A 20,220-nucleotide genomic window follows, 5' to 3' on the forward strand; every position below is an offset into this window, starting at 1 on the left:
GAGTTCCATACGTTTGCGCCGTTCCATACATTCTTTATCACCTCGATGCATGTTTGTTGGGAACACCAGGTGTAAACGACGAAGTTCATGAACCTCGAGGTGACCCCACGTTATTTCTACATATCCTCTCATTACATCTCGAATTCTATATTCATACAACAAGAAAACTACTATAGAAACACCGCATGCGTCACGACATGGCGTAATACCTCTCACGCCATCAGCAGCCATTTTTCTGCCTACTCCCGCATTTCGAAGCTGGTATTTGCATACAGGTCGTACGCATTACCGTATTCTCTTCGTGGCAATTAAGTTACCTGATGAGAAAAGAAGAGAACGGGGCCAGACAGGCAGGTGTACGGAGCTCTTCGGCACAAGTTGTCGCGCAACTGAGTCACGTGACACGGAGGCGACCTCGTTTCTGCTTGTCGGAGAAGGGGTCGAAAGAACGAGGAAGAGACGACCAGTAAAAGTCGCCTTGTCACATTCGCCGACTAATCGATGGATCGATGTGTTTTCTTCTTCTCGGGGCAGCGTACACTGTAATCGAGGCTTCATTATGCCATGAAATATGCGATCCGTCTGTCATAGAGATTTGCCAGGATACGTCCTTTCTGTTACGGTTGACTTCGTATTAACGTGCAAGCCGCTCGAAAGAGAAATGAAACGAGGGAGAACATATAACTCCAGTTTCCCCTGACTAACGAGTATTGTATTGGCCAGTGCTGACCGCGAATAGGCGATCACATCTCCACGTTTTCTCTCTAGTTCAATCAAATAACCTCATTGCACTGGCGCTTGTTTAACTCAATGACTACCACGTGAAAATGAACGATACCGGGCGACACTTCTTCTTGTTGGACTTGTGTGTGTGTGGAGAAGCTACAAACTACAAAGCCGTCGCATCCAGCAAGGCCGGTGGTCCTTCCTTGGCTGAAGAAGACACTGTTATTATAATACACTAAAATAGAACGCATCGTGCCTTGCATAGCCATTATTTTGTCTAACATCATCATCATCACATTGAGAACGCAATATACACGTAAAGAACGTCTCACTTCACTGACTTGGAACCTGTTCAATTATTATCTGCTTCTAGAAATACGAAGCTCGAAATTACTTTCACTGGAAGCTGGTTACAGTCACGCGGTTAATCCAGATGCCTTTGAGGGATTATTCGTTCGTTTATCGCTTCAAGAAGGCTTTCGCAATATACATGTCCTCCCTTTGTGGCATAAATAAACTTCCTTTGCATTAACTACAGACATCTTGTGTGACGCGTGTCACCAGTGCGGAGCCCTCGATTCGCATTCGTGCAGTGTTTGCAACACTATGCAAACAGTTACGCTATGAACTGCAATAGCAACCAACATATACCGGGTGTCTCAGCTAAATCCCCTGGCTAAATAATTCGCTAACCGGTGTACCAATCGAAGAACTTTCTTGTTTACAAGTATCTGTCCGATACCGCCTACAACCTGCGCACCGTGTGAATGAGTGGGAGCCGCTCATTATTTGAATAAAAATTCAAATGGGTTTCGTAAAGAAAAACATAACTTCTAAAGCAGGCCGCTGTCGGCATTTTAATGGGTACTACCCCTTTTGGGACCTTCAGTGGACACCTTTTAGAGAAAAGTCTGCCACCAAGGCGTGTAATTTGATGCAGTAATTGATTGGTTTCGGTTTACATATTTTTGTCGCGGCTCGTAGCGGCGAAGTGCAAAAGGGCGTAATTCATTGGTGGACCTGAGAGAGCGTCATTTTGCGCTTAACCACGACCAGCCGCGACAAAAATATGTAAACCGAAACAAATTAATCCCTGCAACAAATGACCCGCTTCGGTGGCAGATTTTTCTCTAAAGGGTGACCACTGAAGTTCCCAAAAGGGACATGGGAGAAGGCTCTCCGTCGTCATCGCTTGTCTTATCCTTTCCTCCGGATACAGTGATTAATTCGCTATCAAACTATATATGTGCCACAGGCAAGAATCGAGAGAGAAACAATATCTTCTAGTGGCATGGCGATCACATGAAAAACCCACGACAGGGAAAACACTTTCGTGTGCGGGAACTACCTATATTAGAGAACTGATACTTGTTATCTACACATTCAAGGATTTCACGTCAAATTCAGAATATCGTTCTCCTCTCCAGAAAAGTAATGAAGCAAAAAATCCGTTTAAAACGAAACATCTTAAACGACCTTGCTGGTTCGTCAGAAACGTCCCATCGCCTTTCAATGCCACTACACAGAAATCACGTTCTCCATAATCAGCGGCGGACGTGGAAGGATGTTTATGCTTGGTTAACAGCAGTCGTCCGCTCAGGAATGACAATGACAGGAAAAAGGGCAGTCAAGTTCAGTCCGCTTGTTATACCGCCATTATGATTCCCCAAGCATGTTTAAAATCGTATAGTGCATCTACGAATCGTTCAATACATGTGAACTCAATGTTGGATGGGGTTCGATCTTTTCCGCGGAAGGCGGCACAAAATAGAATTTCATGCTGCCTTCAATTTTGCCATGGCTCACTAAATAATACACGCAGTATAAAACGCACGTACCCACGCAATACGCACGCAATACTCACGCAGTATAATATGCCTACTTTACAGGCGGGCAACAAATAGCTCGGTTATCGTTTCTTTGCAATTGTTTATCAGGAAACATAAAATTGAAGTTGCCAGATTGCGTGAAGCCCCTCTCAACTAGGCGTACTCGTCATAGCCAGCACGAGGTTGCGAGTGGTTGCTTACTCCAGTTTTTGCGAGGACCTGTGCCTACAAAACAAGTTTTTTTCCTAGAGCCATAGAGGAATGGAACTCGCTTCCATCTCAAGTTTTCCATTCGGGACGTTTTGCCAACGAGCTTAAACGTATCTTTCGTTGATTATTGTATGGCAAAGCGGCTGTATAGTTAAATTCTTGGGAAAGTTGTTCCCAATGCTCTTTCGCTGCACCACTTTTGTTGTCTTGTTGGTTCAAATTGGGCTTGGCCCCTCCTGCTTGGGCCTTGCGCTCGCAGTATGTATAAATAAATAAATAAAATCAAACTACGCGCCTAAGAAGATTTCGTCTATATAGGTTCACCCATATGTGGTTCCTGCGACATTTTATGTTAACTTTACACAGAATGGCTAAGATCTCGGTTTCGGTCTCACGCCATCTCACAGCTTTTCTTTCCCATCACCACATCCTTGAGACGTAAAAAAAAAAAAAAAAAAAAAGAACGTCTCTGCGACTTGAGCGGGAGCTGCACTGATATATGTCTAAAGAGCGTGTCGGGAAACCCGGAGAAAAACCTCTAACGTCACATCCTGTGGTACACGCTCTCAAAACAGAACTTCACCGCATAACACTCGCACTGCCGGACATTCAGGAAGTTATTCTTCTCGTTTGATGAAGAGATGGACTCGGCTATTTTGGATAATTTGCGCTTCATGAAATGTAACCCTCAAGTAGGCAATAATTCCCACGTTATTGTACTTTCTTTAATAAATCTCCATATCCCCATATATTGTGCTATGAATACGTGATATTTGAGAGAAGCCAATATTTACAATACTGTAAGGTAACGCTTTGAATCTGAGGTATTATAACGCTAACACTTTCGCGTGTTACGCGGGGAATACAAGTAAGACATTCATACTCACCCAGCGGATTATCAAGCAAGAAAAACAGAATATACGCAGCCTATATGAGTACACGTTTGTGGGACACTCACTTTGGAAATTTCGTGATAAAGTGCACGAGTGACATTCGATAAGGAAGACTTACCACCTCTCAGTATTACACCTAGACTCCTAGAGTATTGCAGCACATGTCATACTTCGAGCTTATGTATATATTACGGGTGCAAATACCTTTTGAGACTGCATATTATAATAACTGTAACACAAATACTGGAAAGTATTACAGAAATAGTACCACACCGGAAAGCCTTACTATCTATTACTCCCCACCCTTTGAGTGCGTCCGAAACAGCCGTTTCCATCCCATTTTCGACAAATTAGGACAGAGTGATTAGGAATGGGGCTTTGGCTAGCAGTTTGTCACGTGACTTTCCTTTAAGAGAATCGACTCGTCCCAAGACTATCTGCTCATCTGACTCTCAACAGCTCTGACGGTGACGTCTTAACTGTCGACCGCCATTATTTTAACATCTGTTATCTTATTATCTAATCTCATTCTGGCTACAGTCGTGACGCTATCCACGTGAGTCAGGCCAGCAACGGCAAGCCGGCCTCGCCACCGCGACTACAATCTGTTTTAACGGTGCAGGATTCGATCCTTCCAACTCGCAGTCTTCAGAGTGACGTTGGATACGCCACTACCTAACGAATACTGTATCTATTCAGACACTCCACTGGCGCCTTACTCGTTGTGTGACTACTTTGCGGTGCATGCAGGCCATTCTATTCCGTTACATGATCTGAGACTTCCTGGCGCCTTGTACACGGTCGTAGTAATTCATTTTCTTTTCTAATTTTTTTTCTCACAATGTTTCATAAGGGCGTTCCGCCTTCCTCTACATGAAAGAAGGATGGCGAAGGAGACTCGTTTGTACAGTTGTGTGACGCAAAGGTGGCTGTCCCATTTCGCTCTATGTAATCCCTTCTGAGGCCTTGCCGATGGCCTACTTCGCGCGCAGCTTTCGCCTTCTGCGTTCCTACGTGCACTTGTGCTATACGTACTATATATCCGCTGTAGTTTTACCACGTTCGGGCGCGCTGCATGTGTATGGTCTATCCTTGTACTCAGACTAAGGGACTCGGTGCTTGTTTTACGACGTGATGTAGAGTTATCACCTATAGTAGACAGCCTCGTGGAACACGAAAAATAAAGAAAGCATCATTCTCGCGTGTACGCGCCGTTCGAAGAGGATGCTAGCGTAAAGTACCGATATCGACAGTGACATTTGCTCGAACTTGACGAATAGAACACGGAAGCAGACAGTATACGAGACTGATATCGGTCTCATCCTGCGTACTTCTCTGTCTTGTACTGCTCAAGCTCAAGGAAGCGTCACTTTCTACCATCGACACACCAGCGTGCTCGTATTTTACTACTTTGTTCAGAGTGTCAACATTTCGCTAAACTTAATTAGCGCATAATCCAGACAACAGCGTGTGCAATTGCGATATCTTGGGATATGACGGAGAAAACCGAAAGTAGCCGAGCAGAACTGCGTCGCTTTCGATATTTCAGGTCGTTGTCCACTGCACTACTTCGTAAGGACCGGGTGCTTGTGCCTGGCCTTGTTATACCCCTGGTTATGAGTAGCTTAATATTCCCCTTTCCCGCTGTACTCGGACGGATGCCCTTATCTCTCGTCACGATTTCCATAGAAAGTTGACTCGTACGCGTACTGTCGGAGATAAAAATGTTGTCGAAACTTTATTGCTTCTAGATTCTAGTTTTGAGTTTGTCCGTAACTATTTACGCTACTGGCTCAATATCTCACGAAGGCACATTTCATGTTTTGAAAAGATAAGTAACAGCCATAGTGGCATCTGGCAGAGTCAGAACATGCAATAGCGGTGGTTTTCCCCCTCGTGTGCTCATATTGTTTTCTCTTCAGGAAACGCCCGCGCACGCGAGTGAACTTTTTAAATCGTAATAAACGAGTAATTCGCGAAGGACTCAGCCCCTCAGGACGCCGGGAAGACATTTTGCCCGCTGCATTTAATCTATTTTGAATGATATCTAAAAAAATAATTTACGATGATCTCAACAGCCCACACATTCTGCTATTGTGAGAGGGCAAGTGTTCTTGCACTTACCGTTAGCCAGCGCTGGAGTAGATAAAATCCAAGAACTTGGTGAACGGCATTCCCTGACCACCGACAAACGAGGCGTCACTTCCAGCGTCACATACACATTTTGCACATTCAGAATCGACGAAAATGAAGACACAAACTAAAAATGACGTCCACTGTCACAAAACGCCCACACAATCATTTTACCGCATGTCGCGCCAAAACATTGAGCGGCCGCGAAGAAAACCTACGCACGTCGCCTCGTGGATGGCAAAGGCGGTCTGACCGGTGAAACCGAAACGAGCAGGGAAAGAAAGAAGGGAGGAGGAAACCTGGAAAGCGTTTTCTCTGCATACAATACTCTGGATGCTCCCATTGCTTCCTCCCTTCGTAACGGATGAGGAGTCAGTTCAAGTATCGTGACTGCCGAAGCAACGGCAATATTTTTAACACGTGCTGTGGAGTTTTACAAGATCGAAAGCGTCGACGATAACGGTTCCGAAAACACGAAAAATTTCGCGTCACGTTATTCGCCTCGCGCGCGAACATCCAAATGAAAGGCAAAGCGATATTGAAGTCCCGTCGAATGACGCTTGGATAACTTCATTACAATAACGGTTGGAAGTTGAACGGCGGACAAAAAGTCCTAAATGAGTCCTTTTTCGTGTCTCGTGTTGCGGGACATGGTTATTCGATAGGTACTTATTTTGCATGTGTCGTCAGGAAGATCCCGTTAAAAACCGAACGAGTGTCAGCGTCATTGTCATCGTCAGCTGACATGCCCATCGTCAATGTGTGTTAGTGGCGCCACCGTAGTATTTAACGGCGGTGCGCCACGTCGTAATCGTCAGTCGTCATTCATGGAACGTCCTACGACGACCTATTCGGCACCTTACCATCCTAAATTATTATGCATGCCTGTAAATACGTCTCATCATCATTAAACGTTTGTATTTGTTGCTACTCCGACTGCCGCATCCTTATTACAAGAGTTTGGCGGATGAAGATGTTCTTGGAGTGAGCCACGGCCCGGTCACCTTCCTTCCACACTTGGCGACCCAGGACAATCCCTTTTTCTCTTCATCCCGCCTCACATGGCGCAGTCGACAGGATACGAACCTGTGCGGGGAAACCCCGTGATCCAAACTGGCGTCACCAAGGAGCCAAGCCAAAGGACTACACGAAGAAGGAACATCAACGTCAGCAAGGCTTTTCGTCCACATCACAGCCTAAGTATTCATCTCGGCAAAATGGTGAGAAACATTCTCCTACTTCCACCAAAACATCGGACAAATCAAGCCTAAAATACAAAGACCCAAAGGACTACACCAAACATCAAGACAAAGACAAGAAACACAGCTACACTGCTTCAATAAGACACGACTTACCATCTAGACACCCCGTGAGACCCGTCATTGAGATTCTTGTAAACAACACACCGGTCGACGCCTTGGTTGACACGGGTGCAGACATCTCAATTTTAAGAAAACAGGAAGCAGAGCTTTGGGGTATTAACATAAAACCATGGAGTGACTCAGCAATGATCGCCGTCGATAACGAGTCCATGCCGTACATGTGTCAACGTCGTCCGGTTCCGGCTGCTGTTGACAAATACCCCGATACATTGAACACAATACAAGACGTAAAGAGATTTTTGGGCTTTGCTTCTTACTTTCGCAAATTCATCAAAGGTTTTGCTGAAATTGCGCGACCTCTATCACTCCTCTTGCGAAACAAGCAACAGTCCAAAAGCACTGGCAAAACCAACATTACGTCAGAGTGGACACCTACACACACTGAGGCTGTACGTAACCTCAAATCTCTTTTAAAATCACCACCTATTTTGGCTCATTTTGATCCAGACAAAGAAACTCATGTCTATGTTGACGCTTCAGCGAAACATCTAGGAGCGTTCATCTCACAGAAACACGATGGAAAAGAGTATGTTGTTGAGTATGCCAGCAGAGCAACCAACACAACAGAGGAAAAACTGCATTCAAACATGCTCGAATGCATTGCTCTTCATTGGGCACTTACAGACAAATTTCGTATTTATGTGTACGGGTTGCCTATCGTCCATGTTGGCATTAATAGCGATAAAGGTATACGTCTCAACATACCTTAAAGTTCTTGACTGAACTGAAGATAATTACGAACACATCACTATAACGTTTCGCGTTTCGTGCGAAGTCTCTTCAAAATCGTTGATCACTGAACGAAGTTTCTTTTCGGTGAAGAGGAAAGTCCTTGTTGATAGAAGACGAAGAGGTACAGTTCCAAGAAGTACATAGCGACGAAGATGAGGCCGGATCAGCTGATTACAGGGCACTGATGTTGCGTTTGCTGAAGACCAGTCAAATGTTCGTGAAGGTGACCACGGATACGATGAATCGTAAGGTGAAGTTCGCATCGCTTGAGCAGGCCTTGTTGTATGAAGACACTCGTGGTCCTTGCGTGGATCACTTGAAGATGACAACGGTGATGGCGATGAACGGCTGGACGATATGTCCCAAGCAGTGTGATAGTCCAGGAAATGAGCTGAATTGGCTCAAAAATAACACATCAGGGGAAGTTGTCTGAATATTAATGGCATGTGCTTGGAAGACATGTTACGATAACGAGACATGCTACGCTTACTTCGAAACACCAAGCCATCACCAAAGACCAAAGATAGCATTCCGGAACATTAGCCGCGGAAGCTCAATATATTCCGTTGCAACTAACTGAAGAGTTACAAGTGAATGGAGGTTTAGTTTTCGACAGGAAAACTTAAAATGGCTACAACTGAGCTAGTGAACGGCCTCGAAAGTCACTCGAGGAAGGCACGTTCTAGAACGTTAGGCTAAGCAACTGTTAGACCCAACTGAAGAAAAGGGTTTAACTCTCGCGCGGAAGAAATCTGTACGTTCTACACCGCTAAAGAAAGTTCGAAAGACATGAGTAAGACATGACGGCTGCCTAGACTGAAGCAAGCCATCAGGACACTAGTCTCGTGAGAGAGAACGCTAGTGACTTTACTGAGTAGGACAATGGCTGACCTTGACAAGGTTACCATGACTGTTGGTTGCTGGAGGATGAATCCAATACGAATTGCATAACAACGTCGAAGGACCAGAAGGTGAAAAACACGCCTTCGGTTCAAGCACCCAAGCTGATGGAGCTATCTGAGTACCTCGTACCATGCCTCAACAAGTGTAAAGAAAACTGACTATGCCTCTGCTGACAAAGGCCATGGACTGCGCTGATAAACGATCTTGCCTTTGAACTCTGAAGACTTCACTCCGAAGATTGCCGATCCTGTCGGCTGCGCCATGTGAGGCAAGATAGACCAAGGGAAAGGGGTGAAGAAAGGTGTTAACGCTGGTGACGGACCCGATGTCCCTGGCTATCTGCCAAACTCAAAAATAAGATTCAGGAATACGGCATTTGGATAACACACAGACAGTTTACTAACACTCTGGTATGATACATACAATGAATGAAAAGACAGGAAAGATATACCTATCAATTTGGGTGATGAAGGGCCGAATGAGCTAAAGCGGGGATCCAACAGACTAACGACGTATGGTGATGAACGTCGTACAATGAAAGAACTGAGAACAGCACGTGGCGCGCGCTTATAAGCATGTAGCGGCGCCACTGCTGGCTTATGACGATGACGGTGAGGTCGAATTGAACAGTGGTTGGCTCTCACACGAGACAGTATGCCGTAAGGAAAGAACCCCGTTCCTTTCACATCTCCGGACAAAACGAAGGAAAATGTGTGATTAATGTGAGCGATTTTTTGCTGCCTCATTGGCGTTTGAAGGCGAAAGTTATTGCTATCAGGGTTGCTCACATTACTTTTCTTGATAAGTATCTCAGTTAGAGTTACAGGTATCCGAGTCCCAGCGACGAACTGTGGTGACTAAAAGACGAGGAGTGACGTCACGGCGTTTTCCCCCGTCAGGATCGGGGCAGGAGGGAGGCTTTCCGGGTTTCGATTTCGTTTTGCTATTATCATCATTTAACGTAAGACGAACATTGATTAATTAAAAATTAAAAGTGATATCGAGTTCTGTATGATTGTTTTATTACATTGCTATTCTTGTTGTATTGTTATCGTGTATTTATAGTGTCATTTAGTGTGAACGGAATTGTTTTTGTTTGTTTGTTTTTTGTTTTTGTTGTTGTTGAAAAGATCTCCTGGATTATACGGATGTTGTGGGTAAATGAATAAACACGAATGGTGTTGAAAGATGGAAGTCAACGAAAAGGTCAGCCAGCTGTAGGCTCTGGATCTTCTGGATAAAGTTGGATAAGTTCGAGTCCTACATATGGCTAACCTTTCCGTGACTTCCATCTTTCATCATTAATGTCTTAGGCTCTTGAGGTTTTGTATGTATTTGTCCTTCTGTGTGTTCCAGCCTCAGAACATGAATTTCTCATATTCAACGAATGGTGTATTAGGTGCCCGGGGGGTGTGTTCACCTAACTTTTTGGGGGGGGGGGATCGATGCAAAGTGTCCTTTAACATTTCTCTTCATTTACATTGCATATTCATTTCAAAATTCTTCACTATCATGCAGGTCAGAAGATTTGTTCTGACGGATCGCAAATGTATTCCAGTCTCCAGGAGACTCCCCGGGCTAATAACTGCTGGGCAATTCGGGGTTATACATGGTGTCCCATAAGACGTGTCACTGAATTGTAATAAAAAAAAAACCACACCACCTGGAATCATGTGGTCAATGGCATTTATTCTTACTACAATTTTGCCACCTCTCGATGTGAATGCCATGTAACGTAAGTTTAATTATGTAATTTTTTGCTATCTGAACTCCGGAAATTTGCCAAGTAAAGGTCACCTTTTTATCCCACCAGAAGGAAGAGCGTGCCAAATTTACTCATATTCATGATAATTGATATGAGATTCAGGAGCTATCCTAACGGAAAAAATAGCCGAACATCTTGCTTTTGCACCCGAGCATAACGCGCGACAATGATTTTTGCGGAGTTGCTGTCAGTCCGACGAAATGGGGTCGCGAACCCAGCCCACGGAGTGATAGTAGCAAAATTGACAGTTCCTGAGATTGGGAGAGGAAGGCCGAAGGCATGATCTCAGCGGAAGCCAGACGTGATAAGCCATGCCTGTGTTATCTCTTTCTACCATGCCGGTGCGGGGTGGGTTTCCAAATGCCTTGCGTCGGACTGACAACGACTGCGCTGAAAAATTGGTCGTGCGCTACCCTCTGATGGGAGCTCCATAGGACATGATGTTCGGCTATTTTTTTCCGATGGGATAGCTCCTTAATATCCCTGTCAATTATTAATTTGAGTAAATTCGGCACGCTTTTCATATTGATGTGGTGAAAAAGTGACGTTTGCTTGGCAAATTTCCGACTTGAGTTCGCAGAAATTTACTTCATTAAACTTACGTTACGTGACATTCACATTAGGAGGTGGCAAAAAACTAATAAGAACAAATGTCGTTGACCGCATTATTCTAAGTCGTGTAGTTTTTAATGCGTTCGCAATAGGCCTACGTGTCAAACTGGAAAAAGCTGTATGTAAATGTGTGTCCGTGTATGGAGATGGTGAAGCATCTGCGAGGCAGAGGTATAAGTGGACATATAAAGGGGATAAAAGAGGATAAATGTAAATGGAGGTAAATGATTTGAAATTGTAGTAGTCGAAGGTAATTAAGAGGGAATAGTAATTTAAGGTAATTAGAGGTAATTAAACGCAATTAAAGCAATAAAGTTGAGTTTAAAGGCATTGAATGTGAGATATATGTAATATTAGAGAAGAAGAGAAATATTAGAAATTATAGAGATCATCGAAGGCATCGACAGGTTACCGGAGGTAATTAAATGTCAATAACATCAATTAGAGGGGAATCGAGAGTAACTAAAGCAAGTAAATGTAAGTAAAGGCAATTAAATGAAATTCGAAATTATCTCAGATAACCTGAGCTTATAATTAAATCGTAATTACAGGGTAATTGAAAGTAATCGAGGCTAGTTGAAGGTTCATTAAATGGACTTACACACGGTAGTTGAAAGTGCCGAATCTTAAAGGGACTATCGCATCCGTCCCGGTCGATTCCGAAACTGTAGTGCTTTTTTACTCCGCGTTCATCACTGATAATAACGCCGAAAACCCGACGCGTATTGGCAGCGTTGTTCCTCTATAGTTTGACATAAAACTTGGCAAGCGCAGACGACGCATTCCGGGATTTCCTCTCTGGAAACGTCACACTGACGAGGCCAATCACTGCGCGCCCTTTGACATGGAGAATACCAATCACGGAGCGGCCGGAGGGACCTTCGTAGCCTTGGCAACCGACCGACAGGCGGGCGGGTACCAGCTCCGGTGGCGCAGCGGTAACGCGTGCGCTTGGAGACTGGGAGGTCCGCGGTTCGAATCCGCGGGCCGGCTGTGCCGTCTGGGGTTTTTCCTGGGTTTCCCTCAGATGTGTAATAGGCGTATGCCGGCACAGTTCCCCTGAAGTCGGCCCATGGACGCAGCTATCCTCCCCCCGAGCGAGCGGATTCCGCTCGGTCTTCCACTTCACCCTTTCCTCCTGTCCACCATCTTTCCCTTCCCGAGAAACATGCCGCCTAATCAGGCAGGCAGACCTCTCGGGTTCCTCCCAACGACACTCCTCCCCTCCTCCTCCCCTCGGCGGGCGGGTGAGGCGGAATGCTAGGGGACGGCGTCTTCTCTGTTACCGGCTTCTCTGTTCTTTCTGGTTAACATTGAACGTGTTCGTACAGCCAGAAGCTTACGCCGTGTTTCCCGTAACATGGTTACGTCTGCACTCACAATGGTAAGCGAAAGTCAGCGTATTTATCGAGGACTTTTCACTTATTATAGTGCGATGCGAACGCCAAGCAGACGATCTCGGAGACATTCGCCTGCGCTGCGCTCCAATTCGTGTGCCTGGCATACGTCATCATCGTGTTGGCTGCAGATGGAATGCGGACCTTTAAAACTCGTTTACTTAATATGTAAGCTGTTTTCAGAAGAGAAATTTGGCAAAGTTGACTCTCAAGCGGTGACGAACATTACCCTATCGGTATTATACATGCGTTCCCGGATGCGATAGTCCCTTTAAGTCAACTATACACCGGAGGTGGACAACAGGAAGTCAGGTTAGACCGGAATGTGACACCCGGAAGTAGAGTTGGACCGGAAGTGGATACCGGAAGTCAAGTATAGACAGTAAGTGGACAACCGGAAGTCGGGTTTAGACCGCCAGTGAACATCCGGAAGTCGGGCTTAGACAGGAAAAGGAGATTAATGCTAATGCATTTCTCTCGCGTTTACCACAAATGGCCACTGAATTTTTTTATTATAATTCAATGACACGTTTTCTGGGACACCCTGTACGTGAGAAATACAGGCTTCCAGACTCCCGGGAAGACTGGTAGAATGATTGCAAAGCAGGTCAGTTCGCCTAGCCGAATCGCGAAAAGTGTGCTTTTAAAAAGAGGTAAAAGTACCTACACGAAAATGCATAAGATATTTCACTCAAGGTAACAAAAACCTATCGAAATGCACTATACGTACCCAGTTACCTTTATTCAGTTAGTTAACAACTCTGATTGCTGCCGATATGAACTGAAACCGTTAAAACGTTCCGCCATCTTGCAGTAGGACATAGAACAACACAAGTGTGGACAATGGTGCAGCTCTATGGATCACCCCCGTGGAAACTGCACACTCTTCACTCGCAAGATGTCAAGATTTACTTATCGACCAGGTCCCCTGCATATGAGAGCTTTTGATTGCCCTCATTCTACTGCATATTGGTGGAACGCTCCCCCCCCCCTCGAAGTTCTTTTCCCTCCCCTGGAAAGAAGTCCTGGGAGCGCCCATGGAATGACAGCTGCACTCGTAGAACGGATGGCAGTTGACGTTCCAAATTTGGAACACATAGAAAGGACAAATGCATGCAATTAGGGTGTCGGAGCGAACCGAAAACCGAAAAAAAAAAACGCTATTTTGGTGCGAACCGGAACGGAATCAAAACCGTATACGTTTTTTTCGCTCAGGAGGGAAACCGAAAAATATATTTAACGGTTTTCGGTCCAAGAAAAAACTTCGCCGGTTTGTACTACGGATAGCCGAATGAAACAGACGTCGTGTGCTCTGAAGTCATGTTATGGATACTGTGCGAGGGTTACGGATGTCGGTATACTATGACCCTTAGGATCCCTTTGTAATGGTCTATCGTTCGCGCACGCACACAGACTTAGGGGTACATGTGACTCTCTAGCAATGTGCCGTAGTGTTCATTTTAATTTGACCCCCCAAACTCTCCTCAACTAAACAGCGACCCAAGGGGGCTGCATAACGGCTTCTCTATCGGTAATGTCGCGCAACGCGTCCTTTGTTTGAGAGCAGCTGGTGCGAAGTGGCAACTCTTTTGTGGACAGGACACGAAGAAAATAAAACGGAGCCGTCGAGCGTGTTTGTGAGTGAAGGTGTTCCTCGATTTGCATCGTACTCGTGCGGTGGTGCTTGCTGGCTAGACAGTAGCAACAGACATTCGGATGGGACGCGAGCGCTCCAACCCAGTAAGAAAGTACTTTACGTATGACATAACGACAACCAAGTTCGTTTGTAGCATGTGCTTCAACAAAGGAAAAAGCCTATTTGAACAGACAGTAACCTACAGGAACCAGGAGCTACCAATTTCACAGCTGTCTATTCATACTAAATACCATGCATGCGGAATAAACGGGTTTACATTTTGTAACATTGATTTTTTTTCTGGGGATGAATATTCCCAGCGGAAGCGGAAGCGGTTAAAACAGGTATGAACCGTTATTTTTTTTCTCCGGAGCAGAACCGGTACCGGATCCTTTATGATGTAACCGGAACGAAAACCGGAACGAAAAAGTTTCGGTGCATGCAATACAAGCCTCAAGTGCCTAAGAAATTAATGATGAAAGAAGGAAGTCACTGAAAAGGTTAGCCAGCTGTAAGACCAGCTGCAGGAATGTGGGTTGGAGTCCTACAGCTGGCTAACCTTTTCAGTGACTTCCTTCTTTCATCACTATAGGACGGAACTTCACAGCCCAGCACGCTCGTAGTAGTACATAGTCACCTGTACAGTGCCTATGCGCTACTCAGTCGTTGTACACAGTAAACAGTAGTTGTACACAGTTGTCACAAAAAGGCGTATACCTCCAGATTTCAACAAAGCAGAAGACAGAACGATGGCATTCAGGATGAAGGTTGGGTACAAGCGTGCTATGCAATGAAGCTCTGTTTTAAGAGCGCAGTCGAGCACATCCTGCGAGACTGCCGAGCATGCCATTCTGCTCGCGAAGTCCATCTCCCTCACTCCAGCTCTGGCACGCTAGCGGACGTCCTCTACCCCGGTGGTTCTTATGCCGAACGTTCCGCTAAAGCAAGAAACCTTGTTCTCTTTCTACAGAAGGCGGGTCTTGCCCAACGATCCATCTAATACGTTGCACTCCCCGACGAACTCACGCACCCTCTGCCCACTCTACCCTTCATCCTTCATCCGTCTTTCTTTTTCTTTTTTCCTGCTATAGTCGTGACGGCCATCCTCGGTAGCTCAGTCGGTAACGTGTTGGATTGCTGAGCTCAAGATTGCGAGTTCAAACCCGGCCGAGGTGGCAATGTGGTGGAGGTAAACATTGATTCCAGCACAGTGTGTCAGAGATTTCTGGCGCACGTTAAGAGAACCCCAGGTGGTCATAATTATCCGCAGTCCTACGCTGCAGCACGTGCAACATGTCGCCATACTATAGCCAGTCAAAGCTTACGTGTAACATCACGGCACCATTATTATTATATAGTCGTGACGACGCCCACTTCTGTGTAGCCAACAACGGCAAGCCGATATTACTATTACCCCCATCCCACACACATTCTCTCTCTCTCTGTTTTAAGCGTGTGTATTTTGATCATGGCGATCGAGGTGTTCCATCGCCACACTATTGTTGAGGGTAATTATGTGAAGACATGAAAATACGCCGAAAGACATGAAGTTCGCCATTTCGAGAAACCTGGGTAGCGCTTTAAGGCTGATCATTTGTGGTGCTGGATTCGACCAAGTTATTTTATCGCAGTGAAAGGACCAGTCTACAGCTGATTTAGAGTGTGGACCTAAAGAGTTGGTATAGTGCTGGCAATGGACAGGGATGCAGAATCTTGGAATAAAAGCGCTAAAACTGACCAACGGACATAACGAACAGAGAACGCACAGAGCGCTCACTTACAAGAAATATTTATTGAGACAATTTACCCTTTAAGTAGAAAGACACTCCTTTTCCTCCGCCAACAACGCCCTACTTTCAGTGCTAACGCATACGTGCCCAACCTGTCCTATGAAAGCTGATTCTAATATCTCGCGCTCCATTTCCATTTTGAACCTGCCGCTTATCATAGTTTGGTTAAAAATCCACTGACAACCACAAGTTGCCTTCCGTATACTTTTGAATTTCACCGTCCTGTTTGCCCGATGTATGATTTCTCACAGGTCAAATGTATTTGATAAACAACAACCGCCGTAGAACATGAAACTTGAGCTTTGCCATGACTTATATGTCTCACCCTTTTTCTCTTTCTTGAATGCCGCAGGCAAGGAGCAAAGTTTCATGTTGCAGCCACACGCAACACTGATTGAAAATCCCCTACAAACTTCGCAAGCCAATGCGACACTCTACCGCTTTTTTCCGAGATAAACTGACACCAACAAGGCCCAAAGAGATATTTTATCGGGAGGATCCTCAGGAGATGCTGATATAGTGGTGTTGACGGCAACGGCTGACCTATGTCGGCCCCATGGATCAAGTCTCCGACAATCATTTAGATTAATACCGTTCTCTTTCCGTTTCACACCTTTTGGCACCTTTGATGACAATTTGGATGCATGTTAGTTGTCACAAAAAGGTAGACCTTCAAGCCAAAGGGGACACAAAGCCTATCACGGAGCGCATTATGGGTTCTTCTCAGAGTACATAAGTAATTCCTTAGTTTCACATTGAAAATTCCCTGAGCCCTCGCTTGTTACCCAACCTTTTACGCTCTCGCGGTCTACCATCCGGTTCCCCGACCGTCAGGGCATGAACACGCCATGTCATACCAGGACATGTACTGCTTGCGACATGCTTGTCTGACCAGCACCCTGTGGTTTATCCTATCTGAAGTCTTCAGGTGTGTCAGATCACATGTTTTGAATAAAAACATGTACAACATATGGTCTTTCTTTAAATACAATCGTAGAACGTGAAGAAAAGCAATGTGCAAGTTTCCGGCGATGCAGATTCAAAACTCTTAACTCTTTGTTATTTTACCGTCTAAACCGTCTTTGTTATTTTAAATACAATATTAGAACAACATTTCCGATGGCAACCAAGGAAATATGGGCTGCAGAACTATTCACAGGCAATTCCGCGTCCGAAGCAGTACATATCAGCAGTAACATGTGTCTAAACTGTTAACGCAAAACTCTTACAACGTACTTGTAATGTACAGGGTGCTTTTTTTTTATACATTACAGTTTTCTCATCTCTATTTTTCTTTTTTGAGCTGGGAGAGCAACTCTGATACCACCTTTGCGGGCGGGATACGCGACCAGGCTGAGGTCCTCTGGGAAAGAGTATCTAACAATAGGACGACCAATTACCTAAAATTGATTAATTAACTAGTTAATTAAGTAATTAATTAGTTACTTTGGCGAAAATGCGAGGCAGCAAAGTTGGGGCGACAACCTCTTTTACACAAATCCTGAGCAGGGGCGGATCAAGAGGGGGTGTCTGTATGTCCTGACCCCCTCCTCCATTTCTGTCTTCACATAGAGTTTAGTTTACCTACATCGTGTATCTACCATGCTGGCTAAGGCTGGACCCCCCTCTCTGAAAAATCCTGGATCCGCTCCTAGTCCTGAGACAAGCACGTATTTTGATATATATTGTTACTAGAATGAGGAAGGGTTCGAGGAGACGGGCACGCACACTTCGACTTTTTCTATATAGAACTAACTGAGATTAAGGGGCCTTGTAACTATATATTAAAAAAACTGTACGCAATCCGCTTGTTCCAAAAATCTGTACAGCGCATGCGCAAGACCGCTGCACAACGCGCGGCAGAATGTCGATACGATTTGGTTGGGACGGAGCAGCTCGCTGCGGGAATAGTTAAACGGACTATCGCATCCGTCCCTGTTGATTCCGAAACTGTAGTGCTTTTTTTACTCCGCGTTCATCACTGATAATAACGCCGAAAACCCGACGCGAATTGGCAGCGTTATTCCTGTGTAGTTTGATATAAAACTTGGCAAGAGCAGAGGACGCATTCCAGGATTCCTTCTCTGAAAACGTCACACGGACGAGGCCAATCACTGCGCGCCCTTTGACATAGAGAATACCAATCACGGAGGGACCGGAGGGACCTTGGTAGCCTTGGCAACCGACGGACAGCCGGGCGGGCGAGGCGGAATGCTAGGGGACGGAGTCTTCTCTCTCTGTTACTGGCTCGCTGAATGTTGTTTCTGGTTAACGTTGAACGTGTTCATACAGCAAGAGTGTAACGGCATGTGCCACTTAACATGGTTACGTCTGCACTCACACTGGTAAGCGAAAGTCAGCGTATTTACCAGCACTTTTCACCTAGTATAGTGCGATGCCAAGCAGACGATCTCGGAGACAATCGGCTGCGCAGCGCTCCAATTTGTGCGCCTGGCTTACCCTAACAGTATCATACATATGTTCCCGGATGCGATGGTCCCTTTAAATAACGAATTTTGCCGGGTTGGCGAAGCAAGTTGGTAGGCACGTCAAGCGGAAGCTAGCATTCGAAGCCATTAGGGCGCTGCAACGGACAGCGCTGGCACGAAAATCAGGGTCATTATTTTTATTTATAAAGTCTGGGAACGTGCCCCACACCAGAAAACTGGAGCCTGCTGACTGGATTCTACATGATCCCAGTTATTTTGCCTTTGGGCGCGGATTCAGCGTTCTACACCCACGACATTTTGTAGAGGAGGTGGTGTTCCTCTACATGAGTCCTGACCGGCGATGATGGAATATACCAGCGGGCAGATGGCCGTGGCCTCACGCTAGGACGGTGCCGGTAGAACTGTCGTACCAGCGCCGTAGCGCGTGGCAGCAGGGGCACCTCTTCATCGTCTTCCACGGGTCGCCACATCACTCCCTCCCCCCCCCCCCCCAGACGTGGAGCTGCGCTTGCGGTTGAGTGGTTGAGGTTCGCGTCGATACGTGAAGAGGAGAAAGAGGGGCGACACGTGGAACAGGGACGGCTGGACTTGCGACTGGTGCTGAATTGGCGGAAGTGGCGGGATGAATGGTGCGGACAAGGGCTGGACGGGGGGGTTCCAGGAGCGGGCCGAAGCGGAGAGTAGCCAGGTAGGCCGATGTGATGCAGAGAGGGCGGCGACAGAACTGCGACCGGTTCGTGAGCAGTGAGCTCCTAATGTTGTCGCCAAGGAGAGTGCCGGGGAGGACCATCACGAAGCACGGGGAGACCGGGAGTAGAACTCCGCGCGGGTCTCCGGTGGAACGTTGGTCCCGGTCCTGGTGCCTCTTGAGCGCCATTGGGTGGGCTGCCAGCACCCTGTATCGAAGCCTGGTGGGAAGGCAAGGCGGGCAGAGTTCTTGGGACTGGCATGATGATGAGGATGGGGCCGTGCAGTCGCCAGCGGCGTACCGCGACCGGTATGGGAGCGTGATGCTCGGGAAGGTGCCGCTGGTGAAAGCTCGAGGAGTGCCATCGCGAAGCGTGTAGCGACGTGACGCAGAGTGCGTGACCATGGCGAAATGAGCAGAAAGATGGGCCAACCATGGTGTTGAGCGGCCGGGCGTTGAGATGGAGTACGTTGAGTGAGCCGCGGTGAATTGATGGCGTCGCCTAGCGGTTCCTCGGGAGAATGATGCACCGGACCTTCAGAAATGGCTTCGAATGCGGTCTTGTGGAAATTTGGGATGGTACTGGGCCGAATCACGCCGAACATGGTGTCCGTTGTTCGGGTCACCAAATGTAGAGGAGGTGGTGTCCCTCTACATAAGTCCCGACCGGCGGTGATGGTATGCCACGGAGAGGCGATGACGGTGGCCTATCGCCATGGCCGCGCCGGTGTAACTGAGAAGCGGGTGCTCCAGCGCGTGTCCATCCTCGTCGTTGTCCACCCGCCGCCACAACTTCTCCTCAACTTTGGCCGCACCCCTTTGTTGCACATTTTTGTTTCGCAGTCTAGTACACAAGTTTTACGCGTGAAACAGCTTTTTAACAGATCTCGTTCAACATCTCTAGAACCTTACTAACCTGCATTAATTCAGCGGCACAAAGGCAGTACGGACTTTCACTTTTATTTGCCGATGGTACGCACATATTATCATATCTGACGACGACGGTATATGAAGACATCATATGAAAATGGACAAAATAACATTTTCTCGCCTACTGACACGGAACACACGCAC

The 20,220-nt window shown here is 46.3% G+C and overlaps 1 protein-coding gene across 1 annotated transcript in view; it reads right to left on the reverse strand.

The window, feature by feature from the left end:
- LOC135375704 (titin-like) overlaps positions 1-6,012 on the reverse strand; it is a 141,567-nt gene extending 135,555 nt beyond the window's left edge. Inside the window, exon 1 of the mRNA XM_064608360.1 lies at positions 5,783-6,012. The gene's annotated coding sequence lies outside the window, so the exon portion shown is untranslated. The remainder of the gene's footprint in view (positions 1-5,782) is intronic.
- Positions 6,013-20,220: the final 14,208 nt, after the last annotated feature.

The sequence above is a fragment of the Ornithodoros turicata genome, unplaced genomic scaffold, assembly GCF_037126465.1.
Source record: "Ornithodoros turicata isolate Travis unplaced genomic scaffold, ASM3712646v1 ctg00000916.1, whole genome shotgun sequence".
Taxonomy (NCBI): Eukaryota; Metazoa; Arthropoda; class Arachnida; order Ixodida; family Argasidae; genus Ornithodoros; species Ornithodoros turicata.